The 16462-nt window shown below is 48.6% G+C and overlaps 1 non-coding gene across 1 annotated transcript; it reads left to right on the plus strand.

Annotated features, from left to right (window-relative positions):
* Nucleotides 1–14764: 14764 nt before the first annotated feature.
* Nucleotides 14765–14838, plus strand: TRNAT-UGU (transfer RNA threonine (anticodon UGU)). The gene has a single exon. It is a non-coding gene; the product is annotated as a tRNA-Thr (tRNA).
* The last annotated feature ends 1624 nt before the right edge of the window (nt 14839–16462 follow it).

Genomic DNA, 16462 nt, shown 5'->3' on the forward strand with positions numbered 1-16462 from the left:
TCCATACAGTGTCACACTTTGAAACCAGTGAATTTCCAGGTCCATGAAAATGCCGAACACTATGCTTAGAGGGATTGAAATACCCACAAAGATGATGGGAACAGAAACACAGACACTGTGTCAATCTGTACTCCTGTGTTCACTCTTCTAGAAAATTATGATCATTTTTGTACCCAGTATGGCTTGTGAGGTATCATTTGAAAATCTATAACCTACGGAATATTATCTTCCTCTTAAAATGTGTAGTAACACTGTATGTAAAGTTATGAGATTCTACAGTACGATATTACTGAAAAAGTTACAGTTCTGGGGAACACCCACAGACCAGTTCCTCAGAGACAGCAAGGCAAACAGCTGGTCAAAAAGCCATTCTCCTGCAGGAGGAAGGTGTGAAGAAGACATTTACATTCCATCACAAGGACCTCTTGAAGCTGTTGTGGAAAATGACCACACGACTGATTTTGAATCAGCTCAGCCTGAGGCTCTTTTCTCGGTTACAAGCATGCAGGGGCGGACAGCTATTGAAATGCTGTCCCCCTGAGCTAAAAATCACACAAGCCTTTTAAAGCTTAAAACCAAAAACACATAGGTTGCACATTAATTAACTTATTTGGAATATATTGCAAAATATGATGCAGGTCAAAAACAAGCTGAACAATCATTTTTCCATATTCGGCCTATCCTCTTATTGTTATTCTTACTCTAGTTTGTAGTTTGACTTTTCTAACACTTCCACTGTGGTTACGTTTCACAATCTCAGTTATTGCAAATCAGTGTGTTTGGGGACTTTCCACTTCACCTACTTAGGCCCCTTTGGCACACTAAGCCATTGTTCCCCAATTGTGGGGACTTTCCATTCCACTTTGCCTTTCTCTGCCCTTTACACAGAGAAACAAGCTCAGCTAATACTTTAGGCCTACTAGCTTGACCAAAGCTCCAAAGCTCTTTCTGTAGACTTTCCCGCACAATTCTCACATCTGCAACAGACAGCCGCTCTCCGTGACTGAGCTGAGAACTGAAGTGGTTTCTAGTACAAAGGACTGAATTCTAAAAACAGGTGAGGAAAATGCTTGAGACTCTCTCTTTCTGCCCTTTCCCTCTGCTTATGACAACTCCTGAAGAATTGAACCCGGGCGGCAGGGGTGGGTTAGGCCGAGTCCTGGCTGAAAAGAAAACCAGCCTGTTTCAGCACAGAGTGAGAAAAACATTTGCCTTGAATCCGTTTCAGCTTGTTAACTTAGACATTAGTTTGTGTTTTATCTTGCATTTCTTTTGTAAACAATTCTGAGCTTTATGCCTTATTATCTGTATCTTAGCATTTTTTTTATAGTTAACAATATTGTTTTATTCTTTATCTAACCAGTGTGTTTGTATTAAAGTGTTTTGGAAACTCCATTTGGGATAACAAGGCTGGCGCATGTCATTTTACTCTGATGAAATGACAGACTTCATATGGGCTTCTGCTGTTCAGGAGTGTGCTGGACAGGGAAAGATGCACATTTCTGGGGAAAGTCAGGGAGCAGAGAATTTTCTGGGGTTCTCCTGTGGGGTACTGTAATTTGTGAGTCACTGACTAGCAGCACTCAAAACTGTGTAGCTGGGAGTGAGTTACATGCTGGAGGCTGTGTGTGAACTGCCCAGGAGTGGCTGCTCTCACAGTAGAGCAGTGGAAAAGGCACCCCAGCTTGAGAACTGAGGGGACACAGCTGTTCAACAGTCCAGGTTGCACTGTGGTTAATATCACAGACACTCAATTTCAAAGAGTCTCCTAAAACACAGAGAAGGTAAATCCATGTCCCAGAAATCAAAGACTCCAGAGAGAGGGCAAGTCTCCCTGGCACTGCTTTTTGCTGACAGAAAGGTCCAGAGACAGAGACAAAGAGAGAGAGTCCTGGGGAAGCTGGGAACAGGAAGCATGGGCTGGTGGGGTTCGGTGGAGAAAGGGAACAGGAAGGGCAGGGATATCACTGAATTCAGGATCTCAGCAGTACTAGATGTCAGGTAAACACATACTGCAGCCCATTGGAAAACATAATCCCAACTATATATACAGAATGATGGGGTCTAAATTAGCTGTTTCCACTCAAGAGAGAGACCTTGGAGTCACTGTGGATAGTTCTCTGCAAACATCCACTCAATCTGCAGCAGCAGTGAAAAAAAGTGAACAGAATGTTGGGAATCATTAAGAAAGGGATAGATAATAAAACAGAAAATCTCCTATTGCCTCTATATAAACTCATGGTACGCCCACATCTTGAATACTCCATGCAGATATGGTCATCCCATCTCAAAGAAGTTCCCTTGAGCAAACAGGAGCTATTTGACACTGTGCGATACGGCTCCTGTGGTCTGTTCCCAAAATGTTCTGCAGCAGGGGAGAGCCTGTGGCAGTGTGTGTATCACTGGCATATTGGGGTGATGCTGAAACAGGGCAGAGTAGAGGTGGCATTGTGGGGTTGGCATGAACCTTATCTCTTCATTTCCTATTCCAAGAACCAAGGGGACGGGAATCCTTACCCAACGAGGTCACATTCTCATAGTTCTCCTGCATGACATCTCTGTAGAGGGCTCTCTGAGTGGGGTCCAGCAGAGCCCACTCTTCCCTGGTGAAATACACAGCCACCTCCTCGAAGGTCACCGGCCCCTGAAAGAGTAAGAGTCCAACAGTCAGTATGTGATGTCCCAATCTCAGCCCCACTCTTTGTGGGGGAGAGGAGCCAATCAAATGCAAGCTCTGGGTGGATCATAGTTAACAGAGTCCCACCCCCACCCTGCAACGAGCGTCCTTGAAACACCATGTTAAGGGGACCAAGAGACAGCCCCTTGTCTCTCTCAGCAGATCCATCACCCCCGTACTAGCCACCGACCGATATAGGAGATGGAGGTCCGAGCAGGGTCAAGGGAGAGCTCCCTGGTAGGAAGCCCAATAACCTCATCCTGAGGAGCTGGATATGAAGGGAGAGGCAGCTCCCCTAAAAATCACTGATGGGTTCCCCCTTCATATATCACAGCAGCCGCTGGTTAGTCAGGTCGGGCTCCAGCACTGGGGGTCTGGTCAGTTTGACTAGCTCTATGAAGGTGGGTTATTCTCAGTTTCACAAATTAGGGTATTTCCACCACCTAATTTCATGGGCCTGTTCCTAGAATCTAGGCCACTTAATAAACAACTCCCAGCAGGTTTATCTAAAGCTGTCCTCCTCCCTTCCCCACCCTGTGCATTTCCTGCCCCGCTCCAACCTCCAAATCAGACTGTGCAAATCTTCCCATCTCTGGTGTATTTGCTGTCCCTCTCCCCCCCTGCAGGAACCCACCAGCAACCTCCCGATAATCCCTACCTTAACAGGCTCCCCTGCACTCATTTCTCTTCCCTCTCCCATGGGAGGATGAGATGAGCTGGAGCAAAAAAAGGACGTCATTCTACAACCTGTCTGGGTGAGAAGGGCAGTTGTGGGGGTTTCAGAACAGGCTTTAGTTAATTTCACCAGATGATTCTCCCAGGCCCTTTCCCTGCAGACAGACACCCTAGATTCTGCCATGCTGAGAAAGAGATCAAGCATGTTATTACACTGTAGACCTGGCTCCTGCTGCCAGGCTAAGCCCACAGAGAGATTTTTAACCTCCCTTCTCCCTCCCCTGACCTCATAACAAAGTCTCTGAACAGAAGCCTAGAAAAGAGCAGAACCAAAGGAGTCACTGTGGTGGATCTCCTCGGACACTGACCCCACGGCAGCCACACCCCAGCAGGGGAATATGGAGTCAGGACCTGGCTTTTCCTCTCTCTGACCCTTGTTTTGTTCACTGGAAAGTGGTTCTGCCCAGGGATGCAGCAATACATGTGTCTGGGTGGACTAGAGAGCTGGAAATCTCTCCCTCCACTCATTTCTCCCACTGCCCCTTTCAGTCTCTCCTTCCCCTGTCCTCTCTCCCTGCCCCTCTGGCTGGGAAAGTCCCATTCCTGGGGGTTTTGCTCTCCTATGGCTGGATTTTCTCCTGGCAATTGCTAATGGGAGGAGAAATGAGGAAGGGCTGTTTGTGCAGAGTCACTTTCTTGCCAATCCCCAGCACTTTCCCTGAGGTCTTTCAGTTACCTGGAGTCTGTGGTAGAATTGGTATTAACAGGGCCCAGGTCTCCCACAAGGGGCTAGTACGAGTTGGAGAAAGTCATCACCTGGGCTGGGCAGAAAAAAAGCTTTAACTAAGGTCACTTGCCAGCACAGAACCCCACTAGGGGAGCAGCAGCTGCTAAGCCTGGTCTCCCAGATCACAATGGAGGCTACAGCATCTGACCCAGGAAGCTGAACCCCAATATCCTGAGCAGAGAGGGACAGAGCATCTAAGCAGCTTCCTTCCTTTAGCTCTCTGGGGAGAGCAGCTAATGAGAACCCCTCCTCACAGGGAGAATTGCTGATCTCATTTGCCCCACTGTCCATCTGGAGTCACTCCTTGTCTTTCCATACAGTGACTCTGGATTAACAATGGTCTCAATTACACCAGATTTCAGAAATGAGTCTAGAATGCTGTGGAAGAGACCATTGTGTGGCAGTGCTGACCCTCTTCCCACCTCCCTGACCCCCAGATCTAGGATAAGGGCTGGGGGGGAGGGAATGAATATTCCCAATGGAACTGGAAGTTCCTGCAGTTTTCAAGAGAGGAGAAAAGAGACATCAGTGATTTCACCTCACAGTGTTTGACAAGTGGATAGAAAGTTATGACAGTAACTGGGCCTGGCCAGGGACTGCCTGGCAGTGCTTGGAGCCAGGATTCTGGCACAAACTGATCAGGGAAAAGGATCAGGGTTAGTCCCCCCAGCCAGGGTCCCCAGACACCCCCACACACACAGCCAGGAGCCTTCCAGATATTCCCTGGCACCCAGTCCGCAGAGTCCCTGGCCAGGGATCCCAGATACCCCTCAAAACCCCACCAGCCACAATGAGAACTGGACACCGGCGAAATGGAGAGAAAATGGGGCACAATGGGGGGAGGGGAACAGGGAACTTATCAGGGATTTGAGGGAAGGGGAGGTCACCCTGGGTGTTGCTCGTTGCTCTCTAGGGAGAAAGAGGGCAGGACATAAGGAAACCATCTGTGCTCCTGAGTAGAAGTGAGGGCAGAGAGAGGGCAGCGGCGACAGCAAAGGTTACTACGCATGCTCAATTCATGTGTGCATGCTCAGTGCAACCAAAGTGGGGAATCTGGAGCGGTAACTGATTCTGTCATTACACCGGCATCTCGCAGCGCCGGGATCTGCTCCCAGGGCGGCAGCGCCTGCGGAGGGCTCGGAACTGCTGTCCCCGCAGGAGCCCTGCGCCCCCCGGGCTCAGCCAGGCTCTGCCCTGTGGCCCCGCTGGGGGGTGGCGGGGGGAGGGGCCCCGTCCCACTGGGGTCCCTATAGGGGGCCGGGCGGGGGCTGGGGGGTGAGACCGGGCTGCGGGGCTGGAAAAGGGGCGGGTGGGAAATGTCTGCGCAGCCCGGACATGGCCGGGGGGAGAAGAGCAGGTGACCCCCGAGGAACGGGGAGAGAAAGGGGGGGCGGAGATCCCCTCGGATTTACCGCTGCCTCCTCCCATGGGGACCCCCCTCCTCTCCCGTCCTGCCGCCTTTCTCCCTAGAGAGCAAAGAGCAACACCCAGGGTGACCCCCCCCCTTCCCTCAAACCCCTGAGAAGTTCCCTGTTCCCCTCCCCCCATTGTGCCCCATTTTCTCTCCATTTCGCCAGTGTCCAGCTCTCATTGTGGCTGGTGGGGTTTTGAGGGGTATCTGGGATCCCTGGCCAGGGACTCTGCGGACTGGGTGCCAGGGAATATCTGGTGGGACCCTGGCTGAGGGGTCTGGGCTCTGGGTACTGGAGGGTGTTGAGGGGCTGCTACTAACCACGATCCTTCTCCCTGATCAGTTTGTGCCAGAATCCTGGCTCCAAGCACTGCCAGGCAGTCCCCGGCCAGGCCCAGTTACTGTCATAACTTTCTATCCACTTGTCAAACACTGTGAGGTGAAATCACTGATGTTTCTTTTCTCCTCTCTTGAAAACTGCAGGAACTTCCAGTTCCATTTGGAATATTCATTCCCTTCCCCCCAGCCCTTATCCTAGATCTGGGGGGTGAGAGAGGTGGGAAGGGTTTCAGCACTGCCACACAATGGTGTTTTCCACAGCATTCTAGACTCATTTCTGAAATCTGGTGTGAATGAGACCATTGTTAATCCAGAGTCACTGTATGGAAAGACAAGGAGTGACTCCAGATGGACAGTAGGGCAAATGAGATCAGCAATTCTCCTTGTGAGGAGGAGCTCCCATTAGCTGCTCTCCCCAGAGAGCTAAAGGAGGGAAGCTGCTTAGATGCTCAGTCCCTCTCTGCTCAGGATATTGGGGTTCAGTTTCCTGGGTCAGATGCTGTAGCCTCCATTGTGATCTGGGAGACCAGGCTTGGCAGCTGCTGCTCCCCCAGTGGGGTTCTGTGCTGGCAAGTGACCTTAGTTAAAGCTTTTTTTCTGCCCAGCCCAGGTGATGACTTTCTCCAACTCGTACTAGCCCCTTGTGGGAGACCTGGGCCCTGTTAATACCAATTCTACCACAGACTCCAGGTAACTGAAAGACCTCAGGGAAAGTGCTCGGGATTGGCAAGAAAGTGACTCTGCACAAACAGCCCTTCCTCATTTCTCCTCCCATTAGCAATTGCCAGGAGAAAATCCAGCCATAGGAGAGCAAAACCCCCAGGAATGGGACTTTCCCAGCCAGAGGGGCAGGGAGAGAGGACAGGGGAAGGAGAGACTGAAAGGGGCAGTGGGAGAAATGAGTGGAGGGAGAGATTTCCAGCTCTCTAGTCCACCCAGACGCATGTATTGCTGCATCGCTGGCCAGAATCACTTTCCAGTGAACAAAACAAGGATCAGAGAGAGGAAAAGCCAGGTCCTGACTCCATATTCCCCTGCTGGGGTGTGGCTGCCGTGGGGTCAGTGTCCGAGGGATCCCCCATAGTGACTCCTTTGGTTCCGCTCTTTTCTAGCCTTGTGTTCAGAGACTTTGTTACGTGGTGAGGAGAGGGAGAAGAGAAGTTAAAAATCTCTCTGTGGGCTTAGCCTGGCAGCAGGGGCCAGGTCTACAGTGTAATAACATGCTTGATCTCTTTCTCAGCATGGCAGAATCTAGGGTGTCTGTCTGCAGGGAAAGGGCCTGGGAGAATCATCTGGTGAAATTAACTAAAGCCTGTTCTGAAACCCCCACAACTGTCCTTCTCACCCAGACAGGTGATAGAATGACGTCCTTTTTTTGCTCCAGCTCATCCCATCCTCCCATGGGAGAGGGAAGAGAAATGAGTGCAGGGGAGCCTGTTAAGGTAGGGATTATCGGGAGATTGCTGGTGGGTTCCTGCAGGGAGGGAGAGGGACAGCAAATACACCAGAGATGGGAAGATTTGCACAGTCTGGTTTGAAGATTGGAGCGGGGCAGCAAATGCACAGGGTGGGGAAGGGAGGAGGACAGCTTGAGATAAACCTGCTGGGAATTGTTTATTAAGTGGCCTAGATTCTAGGAACAGGCCCATGAGATTAGGTGGTGGAAATACCCTAATTTGTGAAACTGAGAATAACCCACCTTCATAGAGCTAGTCAAACTGACCAGACCCCCAGTGCTGGAGCCCGACCTGACTAACCAGCGGCTGCTGTGATATATGAAGGGGGAACCCATCAGTGATTTTTAGGGGAGCTGCCTCTCCCTTCATATCCAGCTCCTCAGGATGAGGTTATTGGGCTTCCTACCAGGGAGCTCTCCCTTGACCCTGCTCGGACCTCCATCTCCTATATCGGTCGGTGGCTAGTACGGGGGTGATGGATCTGCTGAGAGAGACAAGGGGCTGTCTCTTGGTCCCCTTAACATGGTGTTTCAAGGACGCTCGTTGCAGGGTGGGGGTGGGACTCTGTTAACTATGATCCACCCAGAGCTTGCATTTGATTGGCTCCTCTCCCCCACAAAGAGTGGGGCTGAGATTGGGACATCACATACTGACTGTTGGACTCTTACTCTTTCAGGGGCCGGTGACCTTCGAGGAGGTGGCTGTGTATTTCACCAGGGAAGAGTGGGCTCTGCTGGACCCCACTCAGAGAGCCCTCTACAGAGATGTCATGCAGGAGAACTATGAGAATGTGACCTCGTTGGGTAAGGATTCCCGTCCCCTTGGTTCTTGGAATAGGAAATGAAGAGATAAGGTTCATGCCAACCCCACAATGCCACCTCTACTCTGCCCTGTTTCAGCATCACCCCAATATGCCAGTGACACACATATATACTGCCACATGTCCTCCCCTGCTGCAGAACATTTTGGGAACAGACCACAGGAGCCATATCGCACAGTTTCAAATAGCTCCTGTTTGCTCAAGGGAACTTCTTTGAGATGGGATGACCATATCTGCATGGAGTATTCAAGATGTGGGGGTACCATGAGTTTATATAGAGGCAATAGGAGATTTTCTGTTTTATTATCTATCCCTTTCTTAATGATTCCCAACATTCTGTTCAATTTTTTTTAAATCTGCTGCAGATTGAGTGGATGTTTGCAGAGAACTATCCACAGTGACTCCAAGGTCTCTTTCTTGAGTGGAAACAGCTAATTTAGACCCCATCATTCTGTATATATAGTTGGGATTATGTTTTCCAATGGGCTGCAGTATGTGTTTACCTGACATCTAGTACTGCTGAGATCCTGAATACAGTGATATCCCTGCCCTTCCTGTTCCCTTTTTCCACCGAACCCCACCAGCCCATGCTTCCTGTTCCCAGCTTCCCCAGGACTCTCTCTCTCTGTCTCTGTCTCTGGACCTCTCTGTCAGTGAAGATGCAGTGCCAGGGAGACTTGCCTTCACTCTGGAGTCTTTGATTTCTGGGACATAGATTTACTTTCTCTGTGTTTTAGGAGACTGTTTGAAATTGAGTGTCTGTGATATTAAGCACAGTGCAACCTGGACTGTTGAACAGCTGTGTCCCCTCAGTTCTCAAGCTGGGGTGCCTTTTCCACTGCTCTACTGTGAGAGCAGCCACTCCTGGGCAGTTCACACACGGTCTCCAGCATGTAACTCACTCCCAACTACACAGTTTTGAGTGCTGCTAGTCAGTGACTCACAAATTACAGTACCCCACAGGAGAACCCCAGAAAATTCTCTGCTCCCAGACTTCCCCCAGAAATGTACATCTTTCCCTGTCCAGCACACTCCTGAACAATGCAAGCTCATATGAAGTCTGTCATTTCATCAGAGTAAAATGACATGTGCCTGCCTTGATATCCCAGATGGAGTTTCCAACACACTTTAATACAAACACACTGGTTAGATAAAGAATAAAACAAGATTGTTAACTATCAAAAAACATATTTTAAGATACTGATAATGAGGCATAAAGCTCAGAATTGTTTACAAAAGAAATGCAAGATAAAACACAAACTAATGTCTAAGTTAACAAGCTGAAACGGATTCAGGGCAAATGTTTCTCTCACCCTGTGCTGAGACAGGCTGGTTTTCCTTTCAGCCAGGACTCGGCCTAACCCACCCCTGCCGCCCACATTCAGTTCTTCAGGAGTTGTTATGAGCAGAGGGAAAGGGCAGAGAGAGAGAGTCTCATGCATTTTCCTCACCTCTTTTTAGAATTCAGTCCTTTGTACTAGAAACCACTTCAGTTCTCAGCTCAGTCACGGTGGCAGGCTGTCTGTTGGAGATGTGAGAATTGTGCAGGAAAGTCTACAGAAAGAGCTTTGGAGCTTTGGTCAAGCTAGTAGGCCTAAAGTATTAGCTGAGCTTGTTTCTCTGTGTAAAGGGCAGAGAAAGGCAAAGTGGAATGGAAAGTCCCCAAAATTGGGGAACAATGTCTTAGTGTGCCGAAGCCGCCTAAGTAGGTGAAGTGGAATGTCCCCAAATACACTGATTTGCAATAACCGAGATTGTGAAACATGACCACAGTGGAAGTGTTAGAAAAGTCAAACCACAAACTAGACTAGGAATAACAATAAGAGGAGAGGCCGGATATGGAAAACTGATTGTTCAGCTTCCTTTTGACCTGCATCATATTTTGCAATATATTCCAAATAAGGTAATTAATGTGCAACCTATGTGTCATTGTTTGTGGTTTTAAGCTTTAAAAGGCTTGTGTGATTTTTAGCTCAGGGGGAGAGTATTCCAATAGCTGTCACCCCCTGCACGCTTGTAACCAAGAAAAGAGCCTCAGTCTGAGCTGATTCGAAATCAATCCTGTGGTCGTTTTCCACAACAGCTTCAAGAGGTCCCTGTGATGGAATGTAAGTGTCTTCTTCACACCATCCCCCTGCAGCATCCCCTTGCTGTCTCTGAGGAACTGGTCTGTGGGTGTTCCCCAGAACTGTAACTTTTTCAGTAATATCATACTGTAAAATCTCATAACTTTACATAAAGTCTTACAGCACATTTTAACAGGAGGATAATATCCAGTAGGTTATGGGTTTTCAAATGATATCTCACAAGCCATACTGGGTACAAAATTGATCATAATTTTCTAGAGGAGTGAACACAGGGGTACAGACTGACACAGTGTCTGTGTGTGTGTTCCCAGCAGATATGTGGGTATTTCAATCTCTCTAAGCATAGTGTTCGGCATTTTCATGGACCTGGAAATTCACTGGTTTCCAAGTGTGACACTGTATGGAATTGTGAGACACTTTGGTATTAATAATAAAATGAATGCAATGAATTAGGCTAGATATGCCATGAAAGGTGTCAGTGAAAATGTTATGATTTTCCAAGTATGATCATTTTGTTTCTATGTTTCGATCACCTTTGTATTGTGAGTTATAGATATGTAGGGTATATCTGTATTTCCAGACTTGGGCAGTGTTTCTGGGTGACACCTCCAGACATATTGGCATCAACACTGCCTAGCCTGTTTGATGGCCCATTGAGGGTCATCAGCTGTACAATGAGCCCATGGAAAGGACCAAGGGGATACACCTATTGAGTCAGTAAGACATTCCTGGGTAAGCCTGTGTAATGAGAACTCCAAGGCTTTTCCATGCCATGTGCTGTGAATCTTGTGTTTGGGACACAGGAAGAACAAGTCACATAGCAAAAGGAATATAAAGCGCAGCTGCATCATCTCCGTTTTGTCATCCATCCTCCTTCCTGCCTCTGGAGCAACTTCTCTACAAACTGAACCCTGGAACAAAGGACTGAATGACCCATCCAAGCTGTGGATGTGTTCCCGACAGACTTTCACACCGGCAACTCACTAATACTGCTAAGAACCTGATTTATCCATTTTGGAATGTATCTGACTGCTTTCCCATTTCACTTCATTCTATCTTATTTCGTTTAATCCTTTAGTTTAGATGCTAAAGGATTGGCTGGGAGTGTGGTATTTTGGGTAAGATCCAAACCTATTCTGACCTGGTAACGTGGCTGACCTTTGGGGTCAGAAGATCATTTTGTTTATGTGAGCAGTTTTCAAATAACCTGTCACTGTGCTGGATCTAGGTGCTGACTGGGAGTCAGAGAACTGGGATGCGTGGGGCATGACTCCTAGGGGGACACAGAGGAACATTCATGGGGGTACCTTAGGGCCTGAGCCAGTCCCCATGGAGGGCAGGGAGGGAGCACGACTCAGCCCCACTCTGTCCCAGCTCTTCCCCAACCCCACCCTCAGCCTGAGACTCTGGCTCCCAGCCCGGCCTCGACCCCTTTACCCTTGTCTGCACCCCTCTCCCCAGCAAGCAACAGCCCCACTCCTCCCAGCCTCGGTTCTCAATCGTGGCTTCCAAGGGGCCACAGCCATGGCTAAGAGGGCACAATGTGAAATGTTTGGGGACCACTGGTTTAGGGTGATGTCCTCAATCACTTCTCTGCAGTGCAGTCCAATAAAAGCTACTCCTCATCCACCTACCCTTCCGTCAGGACAGACTAGGTCTGTTCTGCTGCCCTTCACTCATACAGGAAGGAGAATAACATTTCATTGCACTCAATCCTAAAGTGATTTCTAACCCACCACCATCCCAAACTGGTCATTTTGGGGAAGCAGCCGCATCATATGCAGAGTAGGTGTGTCTGTGCAAACACGGTCTGTTCTTGAAGTCTTTCCCCAGCTCCTCACTAGATGTGAGGGGGGAGCTCATTCAGACTCTGCTTATGCTTAGTATTTAAAAACTCCTGTGTCCCTATCTCTGCCGGCCTTAGATTTCTCTTCCTGTCCCTTTCCTGACAACTCAGACGAGGTGACCAAGTGGTTAAGGTGATAGACTGCTAATCCATTATCCTCTGCATGCATGGGTTCAAATCTTCTTCTCATCGGAAGCATTTAGTCTTCATTCCTCCTTTATAGACAACCATCTCCCCCTTTGGTACAATGGCAGATCAAACAATGTTTCTTCTTGCAATCAAAAACCTTCTCAGAATCTAACCGCCCCCCCCGCCAGCTTCAAATAAAAAGTCTAAATCTCAGATTTCTAAAAAAATTCTCTAGTCCTGTATTTCTTAGTTTTAATCTCAAAAGGGAACATCCTCATAATCTCCCACAAACACCCTGGGACCTTCCAAAATAATTAAAATACCCCCATCCTGAGCAAGACCAAAACAGTGAACCAGAGCTAGTGTCTAGGCCAGGCTGTTCTGAAAGAAGCAACTCAAAAACATTTTTTCTCCACTTCCCTTGGCAAAGTCTGACTGAGAAAAGAAAATTCCCCAAACTGAAAATTTTTGCTGAGAAACCAATACTAGTCTGTTTGGAGACTTTGATTTGAATATATTATTATTATTCTCTTCTGATTTATTTCGGTTCAGTTTTTGTCCTCCAGATGTGTTTCCAGGTGTTGAGTTGTGGGGGAGGGAGGCCAACTCATGATGTCTCTTCCCCTCTTTCATAGTTTCTTCCAACTTGCTAGGAAGTACCTTTGCTAGGATGTGAGTCAAGCAGTGTCCATTGTCACTCTGCTATCTCGGAGAAGTCTGCATTGTACACAGTTCCTGGGATAGTCCTTGGGAGTGTGGATCCCTTTTAATGGGCCAGCAGCGAGTCTGGCTCCTCCATTGTCACACCTGAAAGGCTGGTGGTGGGCATTTCGCAACCTCATAATATATCTCAGTAACACACACAGAGCAAACTTCATAACTTCCCAACCAATGCTACACACACAGTCCAACACAATATTAGTGTTCAACAGATCAAGACTTTTGAAATGATACCTCACCAGGCAGACTTTGTACAAACCGTATCATCATTATATGAGAGTGGTGAATATGGGACTTCCAGGTAGTGCTTTGAGCACAGCGTGCCACACCAGGGCTGACATTGCAATGGAGACGTACCCGTAGAGTCTTTCTCTCCTGGGATAAAGATGGCAGCATGGCCGGCCTGGGTCATCTGACTTGGGCCCATGGAGCTAAAGCTGAGGGGCTAAAAACTGTTGTCCGGATATTTGTGTTCACACTGAAGCCTGGGTTCAGAAACCCTCACCCCTCCTGGGGTTTCAGAGGTTGGGCTCAAGTCCCATCTGTCTGCACTGTAATTTTATAGTCTTGCAGCCCAAGCCCCATAAGCCTGAGTCAGCTCGCCGGGCTTTGAGGCAGGTGCCCTGAGTGTGTTAATCGCAGCGTAGACATAACATTAGGCTACGTCTCCAGTGCAATGAAACACCCACGGCTGGCCGAGGTCACATTAATCAGGGTCATGCGGCTTGGTCTATAGTAAAGTTGCAGTGTCCGTGTCTCGGCTCAGGGGCAGTCCGCTGCTCTAGGAGCCCAGAAGGTTGGGAGGGAGTTTAGCAAGTGGAAATGGTAGAACTGCATTGAGGGGACTGGACCACTGACCTACCAGCTCTTAACACCCAAACTTTCAGTAACTCTACTAGCAGTGCCTGTGAGTGTAATTTAAACCATAAGAAAAGCCCCACTGGGCTAGACCAAAGGTCCATCTAGCTCTGAATCTTGTTTTCTGACAGTTGCTAACACCAGGTGCCCCAAAAGGTACTCAACCAAGCACCACTAGGAGTTGAACCAAGGATCTCCTGTTTACAAAACAGGGGTTGTAACTAGTTAAACCATGGTGCCTGCTGTTACTTAAAGCATCGTGTCTGCCCACACCTGACTCTGCCAATCCCCATTGAGCCCTGATAAACTTTTCTCATGTTTGGATTCTGTAAAGCAGAGGAGCAGAGGAACGTTTACTCCCAAGGTGTGTGACTGTTTATTTGGACAGGTCTACGCTACAAAATTAGGTTGGTGTAACTACATTACTTAGATGGATAAAAAATTTACACTCCCCCAAGCAATGCAGTTATAGCAAACCAATGCCAGTGTAGCTAGCAGCTCAGCTGTCAGAACGTTCTGGAGCTATGAAAGGGGAGGGGCCCAGCCTCTGTAGCAGCAATGCAGGGCAGGCGAGTTCACGGCGGGCATTGTGGGATACTGGAGGAGGCCAGTTATGGTGATATAATGAACAGCAGCATTTACACTGACAATTTGTCGCTTTAAGTTTGCTGCAAAAAGCTCTAGGCCTCTTGTCCAGGTTGGGATTGAGGGGCACTGGGAATAGGAGGGCTGTGGGTTGGGACAGAGGGGAAGGGTGCCGAGCGAGGGAGCGTTGTGTGTTTTTCACACACCTAATGTTAAAATAACTTTGTAGTGCAGACCTGGCCAAAGATTTACGCACACAGAGCTTGTAAGGAAAATGTCACCTGCTCCTCTGCTTTGCAGAATCCAAACACATGCAAAGCTTGTCATGGCAGGGAGTCAGGTGTGCACAGAGAGTGCGTCTTAGGCACAGGCAGGCACCATGGTTTAGCTGGCTAAAGAGCCTGTTTTGTAAACAGGAGATCCTGGGTTCAACTCCCAGTGGTGCCTTGCTGAGTAACTCTTGGGGCAAAACAGAGCTAGATGCAGCTTTAGTCCAGTATGGTTGTTCTTATGGTTTAAATTACGCTCACAGGCATTGATAATAGACTTTCTGAAAGTTTGGGAGTTAAGAGCTGATAGGTCAGTGTTCCAGCCCATCACAGATGACCCCCTCCCTTTGGGACAGGGGCAGGTCTGAGCTGTCACACCAAAAGGCTCATTGTGGCTGCCAGAATCTGTGGGCAGCTCGTTTAGTTTACACCAAGGGTTGCGTCCTGCTTTGTGCAGCATGGGTGAGAATGAAAATCCTAAACTGCCCTTTGAAATAACAAATGCAGCTGGACGTGTCATTGTCCCTGCCCCAAAGCAGATAGAACAATGGAGAAATGCCATGAGTCCATACTTCATTGCGGTTTTACCATTTCCACTCGCTAAACTCTCTCCTAACCTTCTGGGCTCCTAGAGCAGGGTACAGAGCCTGAGCTGAGATACGGACACTGTAACTTCACAGCCCAGGCTGCATGACTCTGATTAATGTGACAGGGGCCAGCCGTTGCTGCTTCATTGCACTGTAGATGTAGCCTAATGTTATGTCTATACTGTGATTAAGACACCCAGGGCACCTGTCTCAAAGCCCGGTCAGCTGACTCAGGCTTATGGGGCTTGGACTGCAAGACTCAAATTGCAGTGGAGACATATAGGCACTAGATTTGCCTTTTTCCAACCATCCGAGACCTCCCCCAATCACCACAAGTTTTCAAAGATAATGACCAACGGCTCTACAGTCACATCTGCCAACTCCATCCGGACCCTCAGATGCATTATATCTGGAACTGAGGACTTGGTCATGTCCAGCTTTTCTAAACAGTCCTTAATCTTTCTTTCACCACCGAGGGCTGCTCACCTCCTCCCCCTACTGTGCTGCCAGTGTCTGTGAAGATCGAGGCAAAAAAAGCATTGAGCACTTCAGCTTTATCCACATCATCTGTCACTAGGTTGCCTGCCCCATTCAGTAAGGGGCCCACACTTTCTCTGACCTTCTTTTTGCTAACACACCTACACAGAAATTGACTTGGAAGCCAATCAAAATAAGTTACTTTTGAAATACAAATCATTCAAATCAACACTGGGTCAGTTTTCTCCTCTGCTCTATTTCTCACACACATTCCCCCACCCCAGCCTTTGGAGTCAAGTTTTACATCAGGACATTTTAGGCCAAGGGGGGTAAGTTACATCAAAGAAGCTTTTCAGGATTAGCCCCCCATTTCCTGTATTACTAACAAAAACTAGTACGTTCCAGTGTGTGGTACTGGCAAGAATGGGTACACTGTGCCAGCCCAGCCTGGCTTCCCCAAGCTGGTGATTTAAGGGGCCCAGGGCTCCCTGCAGAGGCCAGAGCCCCGGGCCCTTTAAATCGCCGCCTGAGCCTCCCTGCCCGAGCCAAGGGGAGCAAATCACTGCCGTGGAAGGCTGCTCTCTCCTGCACTATAAACACAGAACGGGGGGGCGGAAGCTTCCTTACAGTGTGTGGGGGGGCACCGTTGTCTGCACTGTGGCACTCCCATGACACCCTTCCCCAAGGACCCACACTCACACCACCCCTCCCCCAGAGGCCACACCCACAGAAATCCTC

This window comes from Gopherus flavomarginatus, chromosome 2, assembly GCF_025201925.1.
Source record: "Gopherus flavomarginatus isolate rGopFla2 chromosome 2, rGopFla2.mat.asm, whole genome shotgun sequence".
In the NCBI taxonomy this organism is placed as follows: Eukaryota; Metazoa; Chordata; order Testudines; family Testudinidae; genus Gopherus; species Gopherus flavomarginatus.